Source organism: Thermobia domestica, chromosome 18 (assembly GCF_964235325.1).
Source record: "Thermobia domestica chromosome 18, izTheDome1.hap1.1, whole genome shotgun sequence".
Lineage (NCBI taxonomy): Eukaryota > Metazoa > Arthropoda > Insecta > Zygentoma > Lepismatidae > Thermobia > Thermobia domestica.
This window is the reverse complement of record NC_137471.1, coordinates 42039067-42062280: the sequence shown is the minus strand read 5'-3', so window position 1 is coordinate 42062280 and position 23214 is coordinate 42039067. Positions and strand designations below refer to the sequence as shown.

The window sequence follows — 23214 nt, the reverse complement described above, 5'->3', positions numbered from 1 at the left end:
TTGTAAGATGTATTAACATTATATTGCATTTAAGAGAATAACAAGTAGAAACACAGAAATGTATTATGATCGAAATGAATTCATCAAAAATAGACCGATGCATGTAATTGATTGTAGTGGAAAAGTGAATCTGTAAATGAAAGAACACATATAAAAATGGTTGTATACTTGGTAGATGCTGTAGCTAATAATACAATTTGTTATGCGATTTTAATAAATCAGAAAGCTTATGCAATGAGTGAGAAAGTGAATGAAGAATTTTAAATAGGTTATGTTATAATGTGTTTTGTATTGATTTTTATGGATATGTTCAATAAAATAAGTTTTATAAAAATATACTTTGGCTAGCTGGGGGCTCCGACCCTAGACCCCCAGTTTTTCATCAACAGTGAATTTCGTGCATTTACTTTTAAGATTTCCTGAATTTAGCAGAGCTGTGAACTTCGCCCCTGACCCCCGTGTTTACTTGGCCTACAGCCTCGCACCTCTTAAACCCAAAATTCTACCAAACTTCAAGTTTCTTTTCGTATTTCAACTACATAAAAGATAATATTTTGTATCCAAAGAAAACGTCCATTTGAATAACATGGACATTTCTTCATATTCTCTTCAGAGCTAAAAAAATCACTTTTGGCAATTTTCCTGTGGGTTAGTACCGGAAGGCTAGAACCATGCCAAATTTCATTATTCTAATTCTGCCGGAAGTGCCTAAACATTTTGAGGTGTAGATGTCCCATATAAATAACATGGGAACGGTTTTTCAGTTTCCTATAAAACCACTCTAAACTTGGAAGATTTAATTTTGGGTGATTTACTTGGATAACGCTAACATAAACGTTACAGGCATACCGAATTTCAAGCTTTTATTCCAATTTAAAGTACCTAAAATATGAGATTAGATTAAAAGCATGTCCATTTAAATAACGTGGGGAATTTCTTCATTGCTCCTTTAGACCTCCAAAAATGAAAAATATTTATTTCTGGCAAATTTTCTGTGCGTTAGTCTCGGAAAGCTACAATCATGCCATATTTCAACTCATCATCATGCCATGTTCCCACGTCAACCGGAAGTACCCCTTTGTCAGTTCATGTAGTTTTATATAGAGTTAGGATTAGGATGTAATAAATTTACTATGTAGTAAACAATGATGTAACAATTAAACAAGAAAAACTATACTAAAGTCTTAAGAATTGTTAATTTACAAGGTCTAAAGAAAGGCAAACCATATGAGATAACCTTATGGAAATTGATTCAATTGAAATATACTGTTGAAAGAGTATTAGCCCGTTTGTATGGAAGGTGTAAAATACTATTACCGCAGAGATACAATGAAAATACAGAACAAGTGCTACAAGACATAAAGAGAAAGAAATTGTTTATGCGTTATGACTGCTTAAAGGACCACTCTAATCGGTATGTAAGCACCAACTTTTCTTTAAAAATGAAAATATAAGATGAATTTTAAGACGCTTCAAGGAAAAAAGCGAATTGTTAGTAGGGAACCTCAAAACAAATTTATTCTTACTAACTTTTTCAATGTTATTTTGAAAGATGTTCAAAACAACACACAACTAATATTTAAAATTAATGGACGTTTGTTCAGATTAAATTATCTCCAGTGATCTGAGTTTTAAAATTATTTCCAATTGAAAACAACGTTAGTAGAATATTCCACTACCAATATATTCACTTATAATTATTATATAATTATTTAAAAGTAGGGATGTTCTTTACAGTTAAAAGCCATAAAAACTAAAATATTTGAGTAGAAATTAGTGTATTTTTAGATACATGTATAACTTCTTAATAATGAGTATGTGTAGTGTAGTTTGACATAATTTTTTTATAATTAAATGTAATTATATGTAGTGTAATTTTACGTATAAGTTCTTTATGAGAACGTAATTATGTGTTCTATAATTTTAAATGTAATCGGATTATATGTTAAAAAAAATCTATGCGCTGTTTAGCATTAAAACTAACGTCCTTAAATGACAAAATTGAGAATTTTTGTATACAAAATATTTAATCAGAAATCTTATAATCATTCATAATTTAATCTAATTTAACAATAAACAATATGGCGCAGTATCTTTTGTAAAAGGGAAAAAAGAGGCAAAAATGATTGTGTTAAAAAATTGTATTTAAAATTGGACTGTAATGGGTTGGAAAACTTTGGCCTCGTGCCCCTACGTTTGATATCTCAACGACTGTGTAAGGAAGAATTACTAAAACGTTAAAAAATAAGGTTTTTCGTTTTCTCCCAAACTTTTTGATATCTCCCGGTTCTTGGGATAGAACGGTAAAAATCAATTTTTCAAATTTCTGGTCCTTTTAGGATCCCTAGTAACACTAATCGTGCTACTACACTAATGGTATAAATAACACTGTGCAACAAATGTTCAACTTTTTTCTCTTTCCTGAAAAAGAATGATTGCTATAGAACTTTTTACGTTGATTAGAGTGATATAATTGGAATTTCTGTATCAGTCTCTAATTCTGAGAAATAGCCGATTAAAGTTTTAATATATATGATTCATACGCGAGCTTAAACATTACAGAGCTCGTAAAGACTGCCTAAATTTTGAAGGAACCTTATGAAATTTAGAGGATACTTTGCAGATTCAAATTCCCACAAATGCTTGACCGTGTGCGCCTCAAGGGAACATTTGCCCCCACGCTTGTCATTTAGAAAAACTGGTTTTATGCAATTGCGTCTACAGTTTGAATGATTTTGTGACAAAATTGTGTATTTTTCAGGGGTTTGTTCCCTTTGGAAAGATCTTATGGGCATCCATGCGCCTGAGATTTTTTTGACTATTGGGGAGAGTAGATTCATCCACGCACATCATAGTTACATCATAATGGGTCAAAGACCTAAACGTAAATATAAACATTAACTTAAAATGTACATAAAATATATATTGAAACACAACATACAGAAGTGAAATAAAATAAGAATACTGTACTGCCTCACAAAATGTTCTTAACGGCATTACCTTTTGTACGTACTTTCATGTTCTCTGTTACTAAAACAAAATAAGAAAGCTGTCTTGTATCACAAACTGATAAACGTTCTTATCGGCGTTTCTTTTTTACGTACCCGCATGTGCTCTTTGCACAATCCAACAATAGTCAGCTAGCATAGAGAGCTCCACACATTTCCCCGAGTACTTTTCTTCCAACATACGAATTCTTTTATGAAATCTTTTACCGTGTTGATCTGATACTGCACCTAAGTTCTCAGGAAAGAAGTCCAAGTGGCTCTGGAGGAAATGAAGTTTCAAAGACAGATTGCAACTCATTTTTTTTGTAAACTCAGTATCAGTTTTTCAACAATTTGGGCATATTGTTCAGATTTTCTGTTTCGCAGAAAATAATTTACTACATTCGTCAGCGCAACCCACGCTCTTTTCTGGTTTTTGTTCAGGGTTTCGTCGAATTGTGGATCTTTCATCACTTTTCTTATTTCTAGTCCAACGAATCTCCCTTCCTTAAGTATTACATCTGTGATGTGGAGAAATAGTGCGTTCAGGTAACGGAAGCCACCATCCTCTTTATCTAGAGGGTTGACGAAAATCTGTATTAATCCTAACTCTGTAATGGAGGGAAGTACACATTCTGCGGTTTGACAAGAGGTTCATAACTAAAACTTTTGTCTGGTAGTCAAAAACTTCCTTGAAGGTCATTATTTTACGTTGCAGTATTGATTGCCCTGCTGTCCTATTTGTACAAAAAAAAAAACAATATTTCGTATACCCTGATTCCATCCTTAAAAACAGGCCAAGAACTTTAAAATCCTTACAATTGTGCCATAGATGTTCCGAGCACCGGTACTCAAGATTTTCAAGTAAGCTTCATATTTCCGTGTTTCTTTCATTCCTACAGCATAATCAACCGGAATAGCAAGGTGGCTATTTCCATTGTGTAATAACACGGCTTTTACACTGAATTTGGAAGAATCAATAGATAACCGCCAGTTATTCATATAATAATCAACGTTCAATTCAGACATGAGTCCGCAAACATCTGTATAGAACACCAAACCTTCGTGGGAATCGAAAAACTTCATTAGTTCACATTCGCAAAAGTGATACGTAGTTACTTTTGTGTTCTCCTCTAAAAGGTTCCACTCTTGTAGTCTCTAAGCTAGTAGTTCAGCCTGGCACTTGTACAAGTGCAAATCCCTAACAAGATCATTTAATTTACTTTCAGATATTAACTGCGGCTCCGACAATTTTTCAGTATAGATAGGATCTTTCTCTTCAATTTCAGAATCACGATCTACGGAAGTTGCATATTCATCAGAATCACCCAACGACCACTTTCTCGGTGGAACATGCATTGATAACGATTGACTTATTGGTATTTTGAGGTTATTCCAGTTACGTTTGTTAAACAAAAATAACTGTTTCACGTGTGGTCTTTCGGCTCATGCCACTCCACTGTCACGGCAAATGGCATTGCTTTGTGTTCCATTTAACCACCCCCGAAGATTTACTGCACAAGATTTACAACTCACATGTGGAGCCCATGTTTATCCTGATCCCCGAATTTGCACTCAAATTGCAATTCATAAGCTTTTTTCACAAGCTTCTTTTATCTGTGTAATATAGGATTTAACTGTCACTCTCCCACATATGTAACAGAATCTGTTAGGGTTATTCAAGCAATTTCCCGACAAGACTCACTGCACACAATACTCACACAAGTACTTTGTAGAATTAAAAAAAATCTAAGTGTAATATCCAGCAACACACCTTTATCTTTGTCCAAGAAGTTCAACTGTCAACAATAAGAGCTGTATATTTCCAGTGCATAACCTCCCAACCCTTCCACCTGCATGAAAATCACATATAAGGAAGTCAAAACCGTGAACCATAGTTCTATTGATAAAGACTTTTATACAGTGTTGCAACTATACAGCAGAAAGTGTTGTCAGCTCGAGAAGAGAAAATTTATCATTAAAAATTCTTCCTTTCCCCAATTTTGGGAAAATGGAGGCTGATACAAATGAAAGACTTGTGATTTTAAGATCCTGGCACGAAATACGACTACAATCAGTGAATAACTTGCAGGAAAGAAAACCACTGCAACACAGTGTAATTTTCATCGAACTAAATTAGAATGCTCTCGTATAAATAATACAGATTTAATGTGATGAGTTTCAACTACATTGTGTGTTCAAGATGTTAGCAAAAGTATTTATCTATTTGTCCAAATTTAAACAAACATTTTCAATACAAAAATGAAATTAAATGCAAAACTCATTTTCATGAAGTCATTACTGGCTCTCAAACTAGGGCAATTGTCTACATATTACATACTTATGCCGAGATAGTTGACATCTGATTGATTTGCTTAAGAAACCCTACCACTCATGTACGAACACCTTATATGTTATGCAATGGAATAATGAGTAAAAAGCTTCCATATTTTTGCTTTATCGTAATTCATTGTTCCAAATTTTTGCAGTACCGTATCAACTGGTTTGAATGCCTTGGCAACTGTAACAGCGAGAGATTTCATTTTGGGATGTTTGGGCAAGAAGCTCGAAGACAAAACGGAAGCGTCTTTAATAAAGGGAATCGCAGTTGTATATGGAATAATGATACTGGCTCTCGCATTCCTTATGGAGCATCTTGGAACTGTACTTCAGGTTAGAATAATTTTAGAATACTTTAAAGTATTGGTTTTCAACCAATTTTGTTAAGTTCCAAGGCAAAGTGATAATGAAGGTAAGGAGTGAAAGTAATAAAACTCAATATAAATTGAAACAAGAAAAATATTCTAAAAATGGTGTTTTGAGAGATTTTCAAGAAAGGATAATAGTTGTAAGATCTACAGCAATATTGCAAACACGGACATCAATGTACTGCGGGTATACTCAAAAAGGAAGACTGTGTTCTGACAGAAATTTTAAGAACCACTGCTTTAAAGAATTATTATAGGAACTAAATATAGGTAAAATTAAATTGAAGTGGGTGAATTCAGGTTAATCTACATTTTGAATGTATCATTTTTACTAGTTATTGCTTCTGTATATGGTTGGATGAAAATAATGAATCTACCTGGGTATATTTAAACTCGTTTCCTTCTTTGGGTAGTTATCGTCTTGAAGTGATGACTAGACGTATCTCTAAAACGTATTTTATCACATGGAAACAGTGAAATTTCTATATACGAGTGCTCTCTCAAATAACTAGGTAATCGTTGCAACCACATAACGTGGTCATCTATGTACGCTTGTTTTTAAAAAAGTCTGGAGAAATGTAATTATCTTACCTATGAAGAATAGTATACAAGTACTCTGCAATGCAATCCAGTTAAAGAACTTTATTGCATCGAAATCGTTGACAGTTTTGTCTTGAAAATAGCCCTGATGCATATGTTCAAACCCTTAAGCTGAGCCTAACGTCTTTATTATTGATTCCTATGAACTGAAACTCGTCTGTGCCTCCTGTACTAATGTACAGTACTAGTGCAGATGTGATTCATGTTTCTTTGTCAGATAGGTACATTTATCTATCGTAGGAATGCCCAATTACACCTAGACAATTAGTGTGCTTTCCAACTAATTTTAAATCTAACATTTTAGCAGATATCGCAAAAATAACAATAATTAAAAGATAAAAACTAAATTTCTACGACTATGATTAATGAATACGTTACTGTATCAATATTACTGCGTAATTTGAAAGAAAAGAAATGGTACACAATGTATTTTATTTTACCAAACAGAACAACAGTGGAGCTTATTAAAAAAAGGCTGTACCATTAAGCCACCGCAACTTCTGTTGAATTTACTATATCTTTACAATATAGTATAGGTAATTTACACTATCAGATTGGACAATGTATTTGATAAAAAGTACGTACTGTATTTTTCATGTTTTTTTTCGTAATGCAATTGTGAATATGAGCCATTGCAGGTTTAATGTTGAGAGTTACAGACAATCGGCAACATCATATCCCTTTTTAAGCGTTAAAATTGAGGAGAATACTTCAATAATTTTGAAAGTATGTACACCTTCCTTTAGCTTTCGGCAATTTACATTTTCTTTTTCTTCAAGGTTCGTTACATGATGGCTATCTCCGTATTCGTCTTTTTTTCTTCCAGCACGCGATGTATATCTCACTTCAAGATTTTCCTATAGTTATAAATTATATGCGATATTAAGGAATTTTAAATAACATGGTACGACTGACAAAAATTGCCATTAGTCTTAGGGATGAGATGAAGGGCTTTATTACTGTATGATGCAACTTTATTTAACGCATTAATTGTGTTGGTGTTTAGTCTAAATCTTCAGATATCTAGGGAGCATTGTTATAGTATAATACAAAAAATTTGAAAGAATGTGATACCAAGCCAAGATAATCATATACACTAAACTTATGAAAATCTAATTGTAATATAATAATAAGAGAAATTGCAATACATAATCTAAGCTTTCATATTTATTTATTGCAGAAAATTATTATATACAAATTTATTCTTTTTCTAAAAAAAGTGAAACATCAAGTTTCTTTCCAAGTTTAAGTAAAGCTATAAGTTTTGATAAGGAATAGAATAAATGTTTACGTAAACTTAACATTTACAATTACAGATTGCTCTGACCTTTACTGGGGCAGTTGGCGGATGCCTTCTTGGATTATTTGTCTCTGGCATGTTCTTTCCATGGATTAATTCATTAGTAAGTTAATCTTTAAACTATTAATTGAAACTTAACATCTTACTTGTTTAGCAAGACATACGACAAAATATGATATAATAAGAACGGAACCGGTTCTCGGAGATCCGGTTTTCAGAACCGGTTCCGGACCTGGATCCGAAAACCCGGTTCCAGAACCGGATCTTAGGAACCGGTTCCAGATCTGGATATGAAAACCCGGTTCTTTCATCTAGCATACTGTTCACAGCTTGCCAGCAGCTCGGGTTTAGCGTAGGGATGGTCACAAAGTTTCGGTTCCAGCGGAACCGGTTCCAGACCTGGATTCGAAGAACCGGTTCTAGACCTGGATCCGAAAAACCGGATCTTCTAGAACCGGATCCGTTCAGACCCGTAAACCGGTTCCACTAGGAACCGGTTCTGGCCATCCCTAATAAGAACTTATGTAGCGGCAACGTATGCTTTTAAGTTAAAATTGGAGTAAGAACACATTCCATTATTTATGCAAATATTCAAGCCTGGACATGTGATATGGTTCTATAATCCACCTATTGTGGAAACGAGAAACTGTTGTAGGATTAGATTTGGTTCGAAGCTACAGAAATTATAGCCTAATTTCCCATAACAAGAGACACGATTTTATGGTGACACGCGAAAACGCGAAATGTGTAATTTGGTATGAAAACGTTGTGTACCTAAAATATACATCTTTTCACTATTTGTTAGGCCATATAACGCTCGCGATTAAACGCGAAATTCTGTCGAATTAGCGAAATTTGATACAAGTCTCGATATTCCGCGAACTTTACACAAAAGTGACAATTTTTCAATGGTTTTACGATTAAGTCATTATTTCTTCCTTCTGCATAATTGACCTAAGTAAACGCTACTAGTTCGTAATTTGTCTACCACAATGAAATATGGGACTGCTGGATCTAGCTGGTGAGATATTTAAGACATTGGCATCATTATTTCATCTTCCCTAGCTCAAACTTGCAAAAATCTGATGGTAAGTTTTCTAGCAATGTGATGAAAAACCCCAGTTTTGAGAAAATAGATCACCATGATTTTTTTTTTTTTTTTTTTTTTTGAAATTTTACATTCAGTTACAAAATGAGCTCCAAACGGTATCTACTGGTGAAGTGGTTAGTGTGGAAGGAGTGTTGCTGGCTATGTTAGATGAGCAATGAGAAATCGCTGGGAAGTGTCTCCAACTAATGCACATATCAGTTTCGAATGTCGATGTGGAGAGGGCTCTCTCTTCATACAATGACTTAGCGACCAAAAAAACATTGAAACAATGCTTACGTGTTATTTGCTGTACCGTATTGACATTCCGATTTTTTTTTTCTTCCCTATTTCTATTGAAACGGCTATGCAACCAGATATGCGATTTTAAAGCGCCATATCTGGCAATATTGGGAACTACTTGTTCTTGCTCTAGCCCTCTGGGTGACGTTGAGGTCATTCAGACTAAAATGACTAAAGTGGAGAGTTGGAATTCCAGAAGTTGTAAAAGTGTATAAACTCGTTTGCGAAAGTTAGATGGGCTACTCGAAAAGTAAAATAGCATTACATTTGCAATATATATATATATAGGAAAGAAGTATTTTTGAAGTTGAAGTGAATTGCATTTCGTTATTTATTAAAAGAATTATATTTAATAGTGATATTATCGTGAGAAGTTATTGTCCAAGATTAGCCGGTGGTCTTTGATCATGGCGTATATGAGTGCACATATTACAATCGCCTTGGTATAACATGATTAAGGTGAGTTTGTTTTTTGAATTATATATATGTTTTGAAGAAATCATCTTTACTGACTAAAAGAAGTAATATTAAAAGTAACAAGTGAATTATTTCGGAACTAGTGTAGTATTTAAAACATTAATGTTCGATTATGAATTATGCCAAGTGCTTGTTTAAATGGAACAGTCTACAGTTCTTGTTAAATGTGTGTATTGAGAAACTTTTCGTATCTTCTTTTTGGAATATATTTTGAAGACGTTTATAAAGTTATTAGTAAAAAGAACTTAAAAATCTTATTATTTCGCAAATATACTTTTGCCTAAATTTATGGTTGCCCTGTGTTTGTTGAATAACTTTCAATATTCTGGAATCGTCTTATCATTGATGATTATTACTAAAAGGTACGTATATAGAACAATTTTATTTTTACGTGAAACGTGTCCTAGCCTATATTAAAATAGCTAGAGTCTCCACGAACGAGCTTCAGTTTTATAACGAGAGCACGTTACACAAAAATTTTAGTCTGAATGCACTAATATATGTACGTACCAAGTGGCATATATATATAAATAGAGTTGAGGAAAAAGGACGATATAATTATAAAAATTATAGTATTGATGAAATAATATGGATATGTGGAAAGTGATTAAATCCGGTTTGACGGTTTCTGGCAGTGGCTTATGGATCATTTATTGTTAAAAGGAGTCCGGTACTTTTCTTTTCCTTTTTTCCTGTTGCTTGTAATAGTGAGTCTAATACGTGGTAAAAATATGGAAAATACTAGGTCACAACTCTTTTTAAATGGTTGTGTAGGAGGCGATGAAGGAATTGTAATCCCTGAATGTGCTCGAGGTCATTGGGATCTATCATATCTGGAGGACGAAATGTGGAGGGAGGAGAGTCCTTCAATTAATAGTGTTAGCTATTCAAGCAGTTGTGTAGCAGGTGTCGAGTCAGGAACGGGAAGGCAGCTGCACGTGTACGATGACGTAACTCAACCCTTGTTATCAGGTAGTAGCAGTGGTGTGAAGGAATTCCATTCAGTGCACATTAGTAGTGGTGAAACAGCTGATTTTATAAAGGAGGAAAAAGAAAAAGAGAATAAAAATCCATTTGTGCCTTTTGGTCGTGAGTTAAAATCGGAGCAAGAAAATCAAACTTCGCATATTAATCAGAGGTTTTTTCCTTTCAATATTAATTTTGATAAGATTGCTGTTAATACAACAAGTGCTCTTTTTAGTGAGAAAATAAAGCAAATTCCGTTTACAGACGGTAAAAGTGATGTCGGTTTGTTTCGTTTTATGGTCACTGTTTATAATATAATAAAGGGTGGTTTGTTTCCGATTGAAGCAGTATTGTTAGCTGCTTTGAGTAAATCACAGGGGCGTTTAAATAATGAATTATTGCATGTATATGAGCAAACGAGACAATGGACAGACATAAGTAGTTACTTGTTTAGGAAGCTCATCACTCCATTAGGTAAACGGGACTTGACTATACGATTCTTGAATGCAATGCAAGAACCTAATGAAAACATTCTTGAATACGTAAATAAAATTGTGGATTATCATAAAGTTTGTTATGGCCGAATAAATGAAAGGGAGGTATTGGATATAGTGGTAAGTGGAATGAAACCACAAATAAAATTTGATATGTATAAATATAGACAACCGGAGTCTTTGAGGGAACTGATGGCTGATATCCATAATTACGAGACATATAATAGGAATGTTGAAGTATACAATTCAATGATAAATTTTACTAGAGCTGATAGTGGAATGAAGAAACAAATTAATTGTTATTTTTGTGGTGCGAACCATCGAATGGCGACTTGTAAAGCGTATAAACAGTCCTTATTAAATAAACAAATGGTAAAGGTGAATATGAGTAGGACTCCAGCAGGACGCTTTGCAGAGGGATTGGGGTCTTCTACTCATATGAGTGATCAAGGGGTTCGATATCCGCAGGATGATGGTTTCGTGGGGAAAAATAGACAGTTTATAAATTCTCAGAAGGAATGTTTAGGTGAAACAAAAAACTTTTTGTCCTTGAACACGGCTCTTTCCCCGACTAGGGGGCCGGATGGTATTTATAAAAGGGAGCGTGGTAAAGAGGATCGAGTGCTGGAAAAGAATTATAACATTAAGCATCGCTCGCCCTTATTTAAGCAAGAAAATAAAGTTGGTGATAAGTCTCAGTTGTTGGATTTTAGATATGCGAGAAGTGGTGTGAGTCAGATGGACCATAATTCTTCCCAAATTAATGAACGCTTTGCAGGGAATAGGGGGAATTATGTGAATTATCGAAAGGATTATAAGAGACCCAGTGTTGGGGGTAGAAAAGGAGTTCAAAATATAGACCATGAGAAGGTTAGAGATGGTGTAGGTGAATTTAATGAAGGCAGTGAACAGTTGAATTCATTGACTTGTATGACAGAGACCGGAGTTCGAGTCGAAACATGCGATGAGGGTGGATGTACAGCCAAAGTGGGTTGTGATCCTTATAGTTGGACAAAGACTAGAAAACCTTATTCATGTCGTGATCAAAGAAATTTAGTGGCAGCTTTTATTCCGGCTTATATAATGGGTAAACAATATTTAGGTTGTGTGGACACTTGTTCTTCCGCCTCATTGGTCAGTAAACAAATATTTGATGAGTGGAATAAAAGTTTAGCTAGACCTATAGCAGTTTACAATGAGAAATTTACTGGTGTGGGGGTGAATCAGAGCAAAGTGACACTCAATCAGTGTGTTATGCTGCATCTTAAATTTCAAAAGCGGGTTTACAAAATGAAGTTTTTTCTTATTAATAGTTTAAATCCACCTTTCATCTTGGGTATTAATGAACTTAAATCTATACAGGCGCAAATTGATTTAGTTCAAAATGAATTAGTGTTGCCTTTGGAAAATGGAAAAATGTATATGGACCCAGCACGGGTTGAAGTAATTCGTAAATTACCAGCTCCTAAAAATAGGAAAAGTTTAATTTCGCTTAGCTCTTTTCTACAATATTATGGCAAGTTTGTTCCCCAATTTCATGAAATAATGGAACCTATTAATCGTTTAAGGAGTGCTTCTGTAAAATTTGTTTGGGGGCACGAACAACAGAAAGCCTTAGACGATATTAAACTCATGTTTGAAACACACATAATGTTGAAGCTTCCTGACTTAAATAAGAAGTTTATTTTGAATGCGGATGCGTCACTCAAGAGTCTGGGCGGCGTAGTTCAACAATATGATGAGGAAGGTAACTTGTTACCGGTTGGGTTTTTTAGTCGTCGCCTCAAGAAATATGATTTAAATAAACCTATTTATTTACTTGAAATGATGGCGGCGGTGGAATTGATGGAACGGTATAGTACCTATTTGCATTCACAGTTTGAATTGCGTATTGATCACGCGGGATTAGTATATGCCATAAAGAATATGAAAAGAGTCAAGCGTTATGGTTCATTATTGTATCGTCTTTTTTCGTTTAATTTTGTTGTTAAATCAATTTCAACAAATTTAAATATTTCAGCCGATTTTCTATCAAGGTTGTACGATAGTAATAATTTTGAGGAGATGGATGTTAACCCATCACATGAGGAACAGGTAACTAATTATTTTTTGATAAATTTATGGAATATGCCTTGTGCCAATATAGCCATCAACGAACATCAAGAAAATGATCCGGATCTGAAAGAAATTATAAAACAACTAAAAGCGAAAAAGACTGTTGAGGGATATAAGTTGGTACGGGGGATATTATGCAAGAAAACTAGGGCAGTTAGAAACCCTTATAAAGTATGTCTTCCGACGACTTTAGCAAAAAGCATCATTCAATTCTATCATTCTAATATTTTGCCCGGATCGCACTGTGGGATAAAAAGAACAATTGGAAAAATATTTGCGCGCTTTACATGGCCGGGAATGGTCCAACAAATAAGGGATTTTGTATCTACTTGCAGAGAGTGTCAATTAAATAAAAGTTCTAACGTGAAACCCCAGGGACAGTTAGTATCTCAATATGAAAAAATGGTTAATGGTTGTTGGCAAATGGACCTTTTGGGACCAATGGTAGAGAGTCGTTCGGGACGTTATTGTTTGATAATAGTTGATTCTTTTTCCAAAAGAATTTTTCTAGAACCCATCAAAGTTTTGTCGAGTCAGTGTATTATTAATAAACTGTATAAGTTAATGTGTAGGAACGGATTTTGTTATTCAGTAGCGCATGATAATCATTCAGTGTTTACTTCTGCAAAATTTAGGGATTTCCTTTATGGAAATGGGATAAGGGACATTAGAATTGCTCCCTATCACGCTGCTTCGAATCCGAGTGAAAGATATGTCTCGACTATTAAAAATTCGTTAAGAATTTACTTCAATGATAAACAGAGTAAATGGGATAGAGGATTATGGGAAATAGAATTTTCTATTAATTCAGCTATACACGAAGATACAAAATGTAGTCCCATGGAAATGGTTTTTACATACAATCTGTGTGACCCTTTAGATATACGGTGGAATGTAAGGTTGGAGGAAATTTATACTAAAGATCCTCAAATATGGAAGACAGCCTTAGAAAATATGGAGAGGGCATGGCAAAGAAAGAAAAAATTGTATGATAAAAGAAGACTTCCTAATACATATGAAGTAGGAGATAAGATATTGATTAAAGCTCAATTTCAGTCATCTTTGAAAGATAAAAGAACTAAGTCATTATGCCCAAAATGGCTGGGGCCATTTTTTATTGAGCGCTGGTTGGGAAGGAATACTGTCCAGGTGCGAGCGGTAGATAACAACAATGATGTGCGTAAGGTTCATATTGACATGATTAAACTGTTTAGAGAGGGTAGAAGAATTGTAGGAAATTGAATATATATATTAAACTCTAGTCATTGAATGTATGATTAAACTAAATTAAGTCCTATTAATTAGTATCATTAAGCTATAATTATATGGTTATAATTTCGGGAAAACTATCTATTTATATATATGTGTGTGTGATAATTATATGTGAATTTTAATATAAATTTTTTAATTCCAGGCCTGGGATTAATATAAAGAAAATGTATACATTTTAATGTACGCGGATTTAGAGGATTGTAATTAAATGTATGTAAGAGAACGCAAATTTGACTGGATTGTAAACGTCAATTGGATTTTTGGTGGAGCATCGCCCTGGAGACAAGTCGAAAACCTGAGATATTAGCGATGTAAATATGTAATTATATATACTGAAGACACACAAGTATGTATCTGTAAATTTATATTTTTAGAATATGAAATGTTTAAAAAAAAAAAAAAACTCACCTAATTGATATTAAGAATAAGAGTAATTTATAATATAAATACATATTATAAATTGAAAATTATATTATTTTGTAAAGGTTATGAATAGTCCGACCTTGGACTCAAATTTACTAACTTGGATAGTGTAAGTAGAAGGATGAGTCGGTGTGAGAATGATTTTTGGAGGATAGTTTTTTTTCTTTAGTTTTGTTATCTTTTTCTTTTGGATGAATGAGAGTTGTTGGTATGTGGTGGTAGTTAGTAGGTTTGGGGTAGAAAGGTAGTTATAGATACTAATTCAACATGACGTGTAAAACTGACGATAAATTTCCTATTCATAACTTTCAATACGGTATTTGTAAAATGATCGGGTATTTAAAAAGTTTGTCAACTTTTTATGTGGGGTGAGTGATATGTGTACCGTATTGACATTCCGATTTTTTTTTTCTTCCCTATTTCTATTGAAACGGCTATGCAACCAGATATGCGATTTTAAAGCGCCATATCTGGCAATATTGGGAACTACTTGTTCTTGCTCTAGCCCTCTGGGTGACGTTGAGGTCATTCAGACTAAAATGACTAAAGTGGAGAGTTGGAATTCCAGAAGTTGTAAAAGTGTATAAACTCGTTTGCGAAAGTTAGATGGGCTACTCGAAAAGTAAAATAGCATTACATTTGCAATATATATATATATAGGAAAGAAGTATTTTTGAAGTTGAAGTGAATTGCATTTCGTTATTTATTAAAAGAATTATATTTAATAGTGATATTATCGTGAGAAGTTATTGTCCAAGATTAGCCGGTGGTCTTTGATCATGGCGTATATGAGTGCACATATTACAATCGCCTTGGTATAACATGATTAAGGTGAGTTTGTTTTTTGAATTATATATATGTTTTGAAGAAATCATCTTTACTGACTAAAAGAAGTAATATTAAAAGTAACAAGTGAATTATTTCGGAACTAGTGTAGTATTTAAAACATTAATGTTCGATTATGAATTATGCCAAGTGCTTGTTTAAATGGAACAGTCTACAGTTCTTGTTAAATGTGTGTATTGAGAAACTTTTCGTATCTTCTTTTTGGAATATATTTTGAAGACGTTTATAAAGTTATTAGTAAAAAGAACTTAAAAATCTTATTATTTCGCAAATATACTTTTGCCTAAATTTATGGTTGCCCTGTGTTTGTTGAATAACTTTCAATATTCTGGAATCGTCTTATCATTGATGATTATTACTAAAAGGTACGTATATAGAACAATTTTATTTTTACGTGAAACGTGTCCTAGCCTATATTAAAATAGCTAGAGTCTCCACGAACGAGCTTCAGTTTTATAACGAGAGCACGTTACATTGCATAAGTAAACTGTGAACAATAAAGTTATTTTTTCTATTAATGTTCTCTGTGTGCATGTTCCTTTTTCTTTAAATGATACTTTTATTCAATGAGGAGTGTTACTTTTAGTGTTATATTTTAAAAACTCAAATATTGTTTTACCGTCTCCTTTAGACTAACCGGCATAACCGTGGGACGTAAAACTCAAAGATTTCATTTCATTTTTCAAATATTGTTTAATATAGTTATGCATGAGCATATGTCATGATGATTGATGAGTGGAAATTAAGGTGAAATTAAAGGTCTGCCAAGGAATATAATGTTCTTACATTGAATTTTTATTCATCGCTTTTATCCCGCTTTACTCGTATTTTTATAACGAAATTACGAATTCCTATTTACCACAAAATCGTGTCTCTACTCATAACTTCAGTTTTGATTAATGAAGTAAAGAAATCAATATTTACTATTATGCATTATTATTTATTATATTATTTGGAATTTCACTAGTACGTACATTTTGATGAAGTATTCCTACCTTGCACTGTACGAGGCTCATATATCAATCTCATTTTAAATTTAACGTTACAAAAATTAAGAATTTTAATGTTTAGTTCCTGAGTTTATGGCGAAATTTATAATAGCCGTTTGAAAAAATGTTCATCTCTGAACATAACGAAAGGCTTATACAGTATAGATAAAATTATGTGTATGTGTGAAAAAAACCTACTAACGTTGCAGGCATATCTGTTATCAAAATATATTCAATATCAAATTTGTATAATAATTACGTAGCTTGAGATTCTCGCTAGAAAAAAACCTAATCATATCAGTTTTGTAGCTTCTACTCGAGCTCTCGTTATATACACTTCAGACCAATTTCTCTTTTTTCAAATCAAGCAGTTGAATTTATGTGAATATTGTAATAGCTTCATCTTTCCGATGTTACTTCTTTCCTGCCTAGCACGCTTACGATGTGAAGCGTTATTACTATATACCGAATGTTGTTAATATTTAAAGATAACCTTTATTTCTACCAGATTTGGTTATAGGTGCTTAATTTTTACATCTTTGAAGGAACATCGATTTAAAATTTTACTTAACAAATAAATGAGAGGTCTAGTATCAAAGCTTACTATATCCAGTTTTTCACTTTTTGAGCAAATGAGAAAAAACATGTAGCTCTGTTACAACTAGTGGTAGAGACAAAAACCGGTTTTTCGGTTTCCGGTTTTTACGAAAACCGAAACCAGTTCCTGAAAATTTACACAACCGGTTTCAGTTTTCTCCAAAACTGTTTTTTTTTACCAAATCCGGTTTCGGTTTTCTTCAAAACCGGTTTAAGTTTTTCCAAAACTGGTTCTATTTCTGACCAGAATAGTGTTTCGTTGTTCTCCGGAAGCCGATTCCGTTTCCACAGAAATAGTTTTATGTGTTTTCCCAAACAGTTTTGGGTTTTTAGTTTCGGTGAAAACCGAACCGGTTTTGGAGAAAACTGAAATCGGTTTCGGTATAAAAACGAACCGAAAACCGGCAGGAAACCGAAACCAGTTTCGGTTGAAAAAACCCTAACCGATTTTCGGAGAAAACCGAAATGTAGGTTTTTGGATTTCGGTTTTTATAGAAACCGGTTTCCAGCTTTATAAAAAACGGTTTTGCCCAATCCTAGTTATAACAAGTAGCTTTAATTTTGTTCTTTCAACAATGAAATTTGATCATTGTTTTTCATAAAATGTTCGCACGCACAAAATCAAGATCTAAGCAATAATAATGCTTTATTAAGACAATATACGCAGGATATAGTATTGGAAGTGAAAAGTGAATATGGTGGGTTTTGATACTAGACCCCTCAAATGACACCATATACATATTATGTCTTGACAAAAGACTGAAATTTCTGCTTTGTTGGACAAGAAGCTTTAAAATATCACTCAATCATATTTGATATAATGTGAAAGTTACTACACACATTTATATTTTCCATTTTATTTAAAATAAACTAATTTATTCGAATAGCATGGAAAACATTTTTTACATGACTTGAAAGTCTTCGTTCAATTTTAATAATAATTATTAAACTATGTATACTAAAATAAATTACAGCATACTTTCCTGTGGTAGTTTAAAATTGAATTAAATCATTCACATTCAGCTTAGTAAAATTGAAAAATTAATCATACTGAAGTGCACCCAATTAAAATGTAGATCATATATTTCTTTGAGGAAAATGACACAATAATCTTAAAGGAAAAATTAAAGAATGTACGAGGTTTTCTCCTTACATTTCAGAAATAATCTAACAAAGTCGAATACAGCAGAACATAGTCTATTGTAAATTTTAAAAAAATAATAAAAGAATATTGACTAGAATATTATTGCAAGTGTAATGGAAAAGATTCTGAGCAATAGAATTGCATAGTGCCCGAAGCCGTTTATCTAATTTCTTATTGAAAATTTTCAGGGTGCTTTATGTGGCACATTATGTAGCCTTTGCTTTGTCATGTGGATTGGAATTGGTAGCTATATTGCTATGGTTTCTGGGCAAATAAAATATCCCAAGAAACCCATTGAGGTCTATGGATGTTCTGGAAACGTAACTATTCCAATAGTTACACACATAGAACAGTAAGTAGTTACTACTTCCATAATTTTATTATAACTACAAGCAGAATTAAACGAGGTTCCAGCATGCTAAATTGAAGTAAGATATTAAGAGGAAGCAATATATTGGAAAAATTTTAAGCTGAAAAAGGTTAATATTAACATATAATTCAACTACTTTCATTAAGGTGTATACCTGTCAATGCTGTGGCCCGGATTCTCGGTGTGGATTTACAATTTTTTTCGTTCTACCATTGTTTTAATCCAGCCTCCTTAAAATAGATATGTGGGCAACCTGGAGGACGTAAAGGAGACGGGATTGTGACGGTGACTACATTATCAAGATGACTGCTGAAGTCGAAAAAGAACTACCCTCCTACCTCTACACCCATGCCTTAAGTCTTTATACTATTTCAGAGTAATTTTGTTTTACAAATGCAACTACTTCTTACCGGATATGGGAACCGGGGTAGATAATATACCAATCGAATTTATTAAAAATATGGGAGACAAGGGAAAGAAAGAATTGTTCCGACTATGCAATGAAATACATGAAACAGGAGAGTGGCCAAAAGACTTCCTGAAGACGGTCATGATACCGATGGCTAAGATATCGAACCCAAAGAGATGGAGGATTATAGAACTATTAGTCTCGTATCTCATGCTGCTAAAAATTTTGATCCGAATACTGAACAGGAGGTTATATGGAAGAACAAATGAAAATGTTGAGGAGGAGCAGTTCGGGTTCAGAAGAGGTAAGGGCACAAGAGATACTATTGGATTATTAAGGGCGATTGGTGAAAGATTTATGGAAAAAGGGAAAGAGGCTTATGTTGTATTTATTGATCTAGAAAAGGCTTTTGACCGAGTGAATTGGGAATTGTTGGGAGTTCTAAAGAAGATAGGGTTGGAATGGAAAGATCGAAGACTCATAAGAAACTTATACATGAACCAACAAGTAAGTGTTAGGATAGGGGAAGAACTGATAGAGAAAAGTGCAATTGGAAGGGGAGTTCGACAAGGATGCTGCCTCTCGCCAACTCTATCTAATGTCTATCTAGAAGAGACAGTGAAAAAGAGTTTACATGATGATGACGGCATTTCAGTAGGAGGTAGAATGATTAGATGCATAAGATTTGCAGACGATATGGCGCTTGCTGAACAATCTGAAAAGAAAATCAATAAAATGTTAGAAAACCTGAGGATGTGCTTTGAAGAATACACAGGTCTACAAATTTTTTTTTTTTTTTTTGACAAGAACAAGTGTTACTAAGTCAAATTTTCTTGTCGTATTAAATTTAAAAATGAAATCAGAATTTCCCCATCAGGCACGGTTTTCTTGTGACAGTCATTTGTTTTTTTCCCTTTTGCACGCGAAATGGACCATATTTTCTTAGTACATCCTTGTGTTTGTAGCTGCATTGCTCAGCTGTTTATTAACATAAGCTTATAATGTTGATGTCAGTGGAAGGACAAAGGTCATATCATATATGGAGTTTGTTGTCATCGATTCCATACAAAGGGGGGAGGGTGTCATTAAATGGTGTAAAATGTGGAATTTGTACATTTCCATTGCTTATTTTAACAATAGATTGGCAAAGTAAAGAGAACATCTTATTTGGCCGTTTTCGTCCGTGTTGTACATTAAAGAAAACACAAATACGACTACAGTATAAATATCACTTCTATTTACCTAAGAAGTTGTAGGCCTGAATGATTATTTTCGGCTGTATTTAGTTTCCGGGATGCCTCTCTTCAATGTCCAGCAGTAATCGGCTAGCATTTTGGAACTCCATTTGCCCTGATACCTCTTCTCCATTGTAGAAATTTGCTGATGGAATCGCTCGCCATGTTCATCACTTACTAAAGCAAGATTTTGCGGAAAATATCTAAATGAGAGTCTACGAAGCGAATCTTTAAAGACATATTGCATCCCATAGCTTGGTACGAATTCACAAGATTATTCACTATTTCACAATAGTTTTCTGCTTTATGTTTTCCAAGGAAACTACGACAGATATATACGAAGGCTTTCCATTCTTTGTCTTCTAGGGGATTCAACAGCTCTGCAAACTTGTCATCATCCAGTAATGATGTGATTTGCGGCCCAACAAATATTCCTTCTTTCAGTTTTGCGTCGCTGACTTTGGGAAATTTAGATTGCAAATACATGAATACAGGAGAATTTTTGTCAAGTGCTTTTACAAAATTCTTCATAAGGCCCAATTTGATATGCAGTGGTGGTAAGTACACTCGACCGGGGGTAATGGGGTGTGAGACACATTTTTGATCCCAGAAGTAAGAGTGTCAAGTTTAAGCCATTGCTTCTTAGTGTAGTGCGACTTCCTATCTCTGCTGTCCCATTCACATAAGAAACAGCAAAATTTTGTGTATCTCAGTTGCAAACCAAGAAGTAAAGCCATGACCTTTAAATCACCACAGATATTCCAGTTATATTTTGTGTACTGGAGTTTATCTAATAACAATTTCATATTCTGATATGTCTCTTTCATGTCAACTGCATGGGCCACAGGTATTGATGATAATTCATTTCCATTATACAGAAGCACCGCCTTCAAACTACTTTTCAAGGAGTCTATGTACAATCGCCATTCATGTGGCTTGTGTTCATGTCCAAGAGATTCCATAACTACGCTAATATTATTACAGAACACGATACCATCCTCTGTCGAAAAATATTCTTTGAAATCACTATCGCGACCACGATATACGCATATCCTTGTTTCTTTGTGTAATATATTCCAACCTTTGAGCCTCGAAGCTAGAAGTTCGGCTTGTTGTTTCGACAACTGTAAATCCTGAATGAGATCATTGAGGTCTGCTTGAGTTAGTAGGTGGGGTTCTGATGTAGAAGTCTCGAATGTAGGACCACTTCTACAATGAATTTCTTCCTCAGTATGCACTGCCTCGGAGTCAGAGTCTTCACTAACGGTCACAAAATCTGCACAGGATACTCGTCACTATGTAATACAGGCTTCATGGCAGATGGCAAATTTGGATATGTAACGGTATCTTTAGTTTTATTTTTTGTAATTCCTTTTATGTTTGTTAAACATAAATAGCAGTCACTGGTATGGTCTTTTTGTTCCCTCCAGATCATGGGAATTGCAAAAGGCATATGATGTGTGCCCTTTTTCCATCCTGTGAGCAGCCGCACACATGTCACACAACATATATTCGGAGCCCATGATTTGTCAAAATCACCCGCTTTGCAGCCAATGTAAAGCTCGTAACACTTTTTTACAAGTGGCGTAAAATTTGACCTCTGAGATTTAAACGTTAGCTCACCACAAATGTAGCAGAAATTGTGCGGATGATCAAACACTTTCCTGGCATTATGCAAGTTCTTTATAACAACACAAGTAATGAAACAAAGAGCACTCCACTTACACAGAAAAAAAACCTGCGAGGCTCACAACACTGTCACGAATGTCTTTCTGCTAAAACAGGTCTGATCTTGATTGACATTCACAGTGTTGTCAAGCCTACTAAAACTTTTGCTCCATTATTTTCCACTTTTCTATTGCACAACAAAGAAACTTTCGGAAACTCGAATACCTATATACCAAGTAGATCTCATAAGCTATGTAAGTTTATAACTTTATCGGCCGTCGTTGAAGTGCGGCAAGAAGAATTGAGCAATTGAAAAAATACAATTTCCACAATATTTACCTAAATTAAATTACCTCCCACCCCCACGACATTGATGACACAAATCTTGCACTAGATGAAAGTTTTATTCTTTCCCAGTGATGTGCCACTTAATATATATTAGGCCCACATTAACTTCCCACCCACTTCGAAGTGCTTCAACACTGCTCAGAGGTTAATGCAACATATACTAGAATACATTAAAATTATGTACGTAAGATTGTATAAGATAGTATAAACCAAATGACCATCGTATTTTAAGTCTTTCTCTATGCAAGATGACAGTATTTTCTTGACATTTTCGAGATGTACTATTGGCTCTTAATTTAGTTCATGACAATTCAAGGCCAGTTTTCCATCTTGTCAATAGTTTGTGATAAGACAAAGCAGATTTTGAAAAAGAGCTTCAGAGACAATAATCTAGTCATCAAACTGCTAGGAGTTTTAAAGTACAAGATCGTTATTAGAAGTGATGTTTACGAGCAGAAATACTTCACACAAAACTGGTATCTCGGCAATAATATACGTCTACGTAAAAAATCGATATTTTACGTTTACATGTGAACAACGCATAAATTATGTAAACTAAGCAATCTACGCAGACAACACGTCATCTATAAATATAATATGTTGCTTTACGTATGGGCAGCTTGAATGCCAAGCGACTTTAGTCTAAAAGCCGGACGAATACCTTTACATCAGTAACTTTTTTAAACGATTTTTGTAAGCAGTAATATATTAGATCATAAACTCCATAATTGTGTTTTGGTTGCTAACGTAACAGAAATATGAATATTTCATTAAGTATTAAAATGTCTCTCTTGGAAAGTATCGATCTTGGACTTAGGCTGCTAGATGTCCAACCAACCCATATATAAGCACTGTATACGTATACACACTCTCTAT

General features: G+C 34.0%; 1 long non-coding RNA gene across 1 annotated transcript; it reads left to right on the top strand.

Moving 5' to 3' along the window:
• The first annotated feature begins 8998 nt into the window (after window positions 1-8998).
• Window positions 8999-15611, top strand: LOC145675910 (uncharacterized). The gene is made up of 2 exons (XR_014129238.1): window positions 8999-9444; window positions 14452-15611. It is a non-coding gene; the product is annotated as an uncharacterized LOC145675910 (long non-coding RNA).
• The last annotated feature ends 7603 nt before the right edge of the window (window positions 15612-23214 follow it).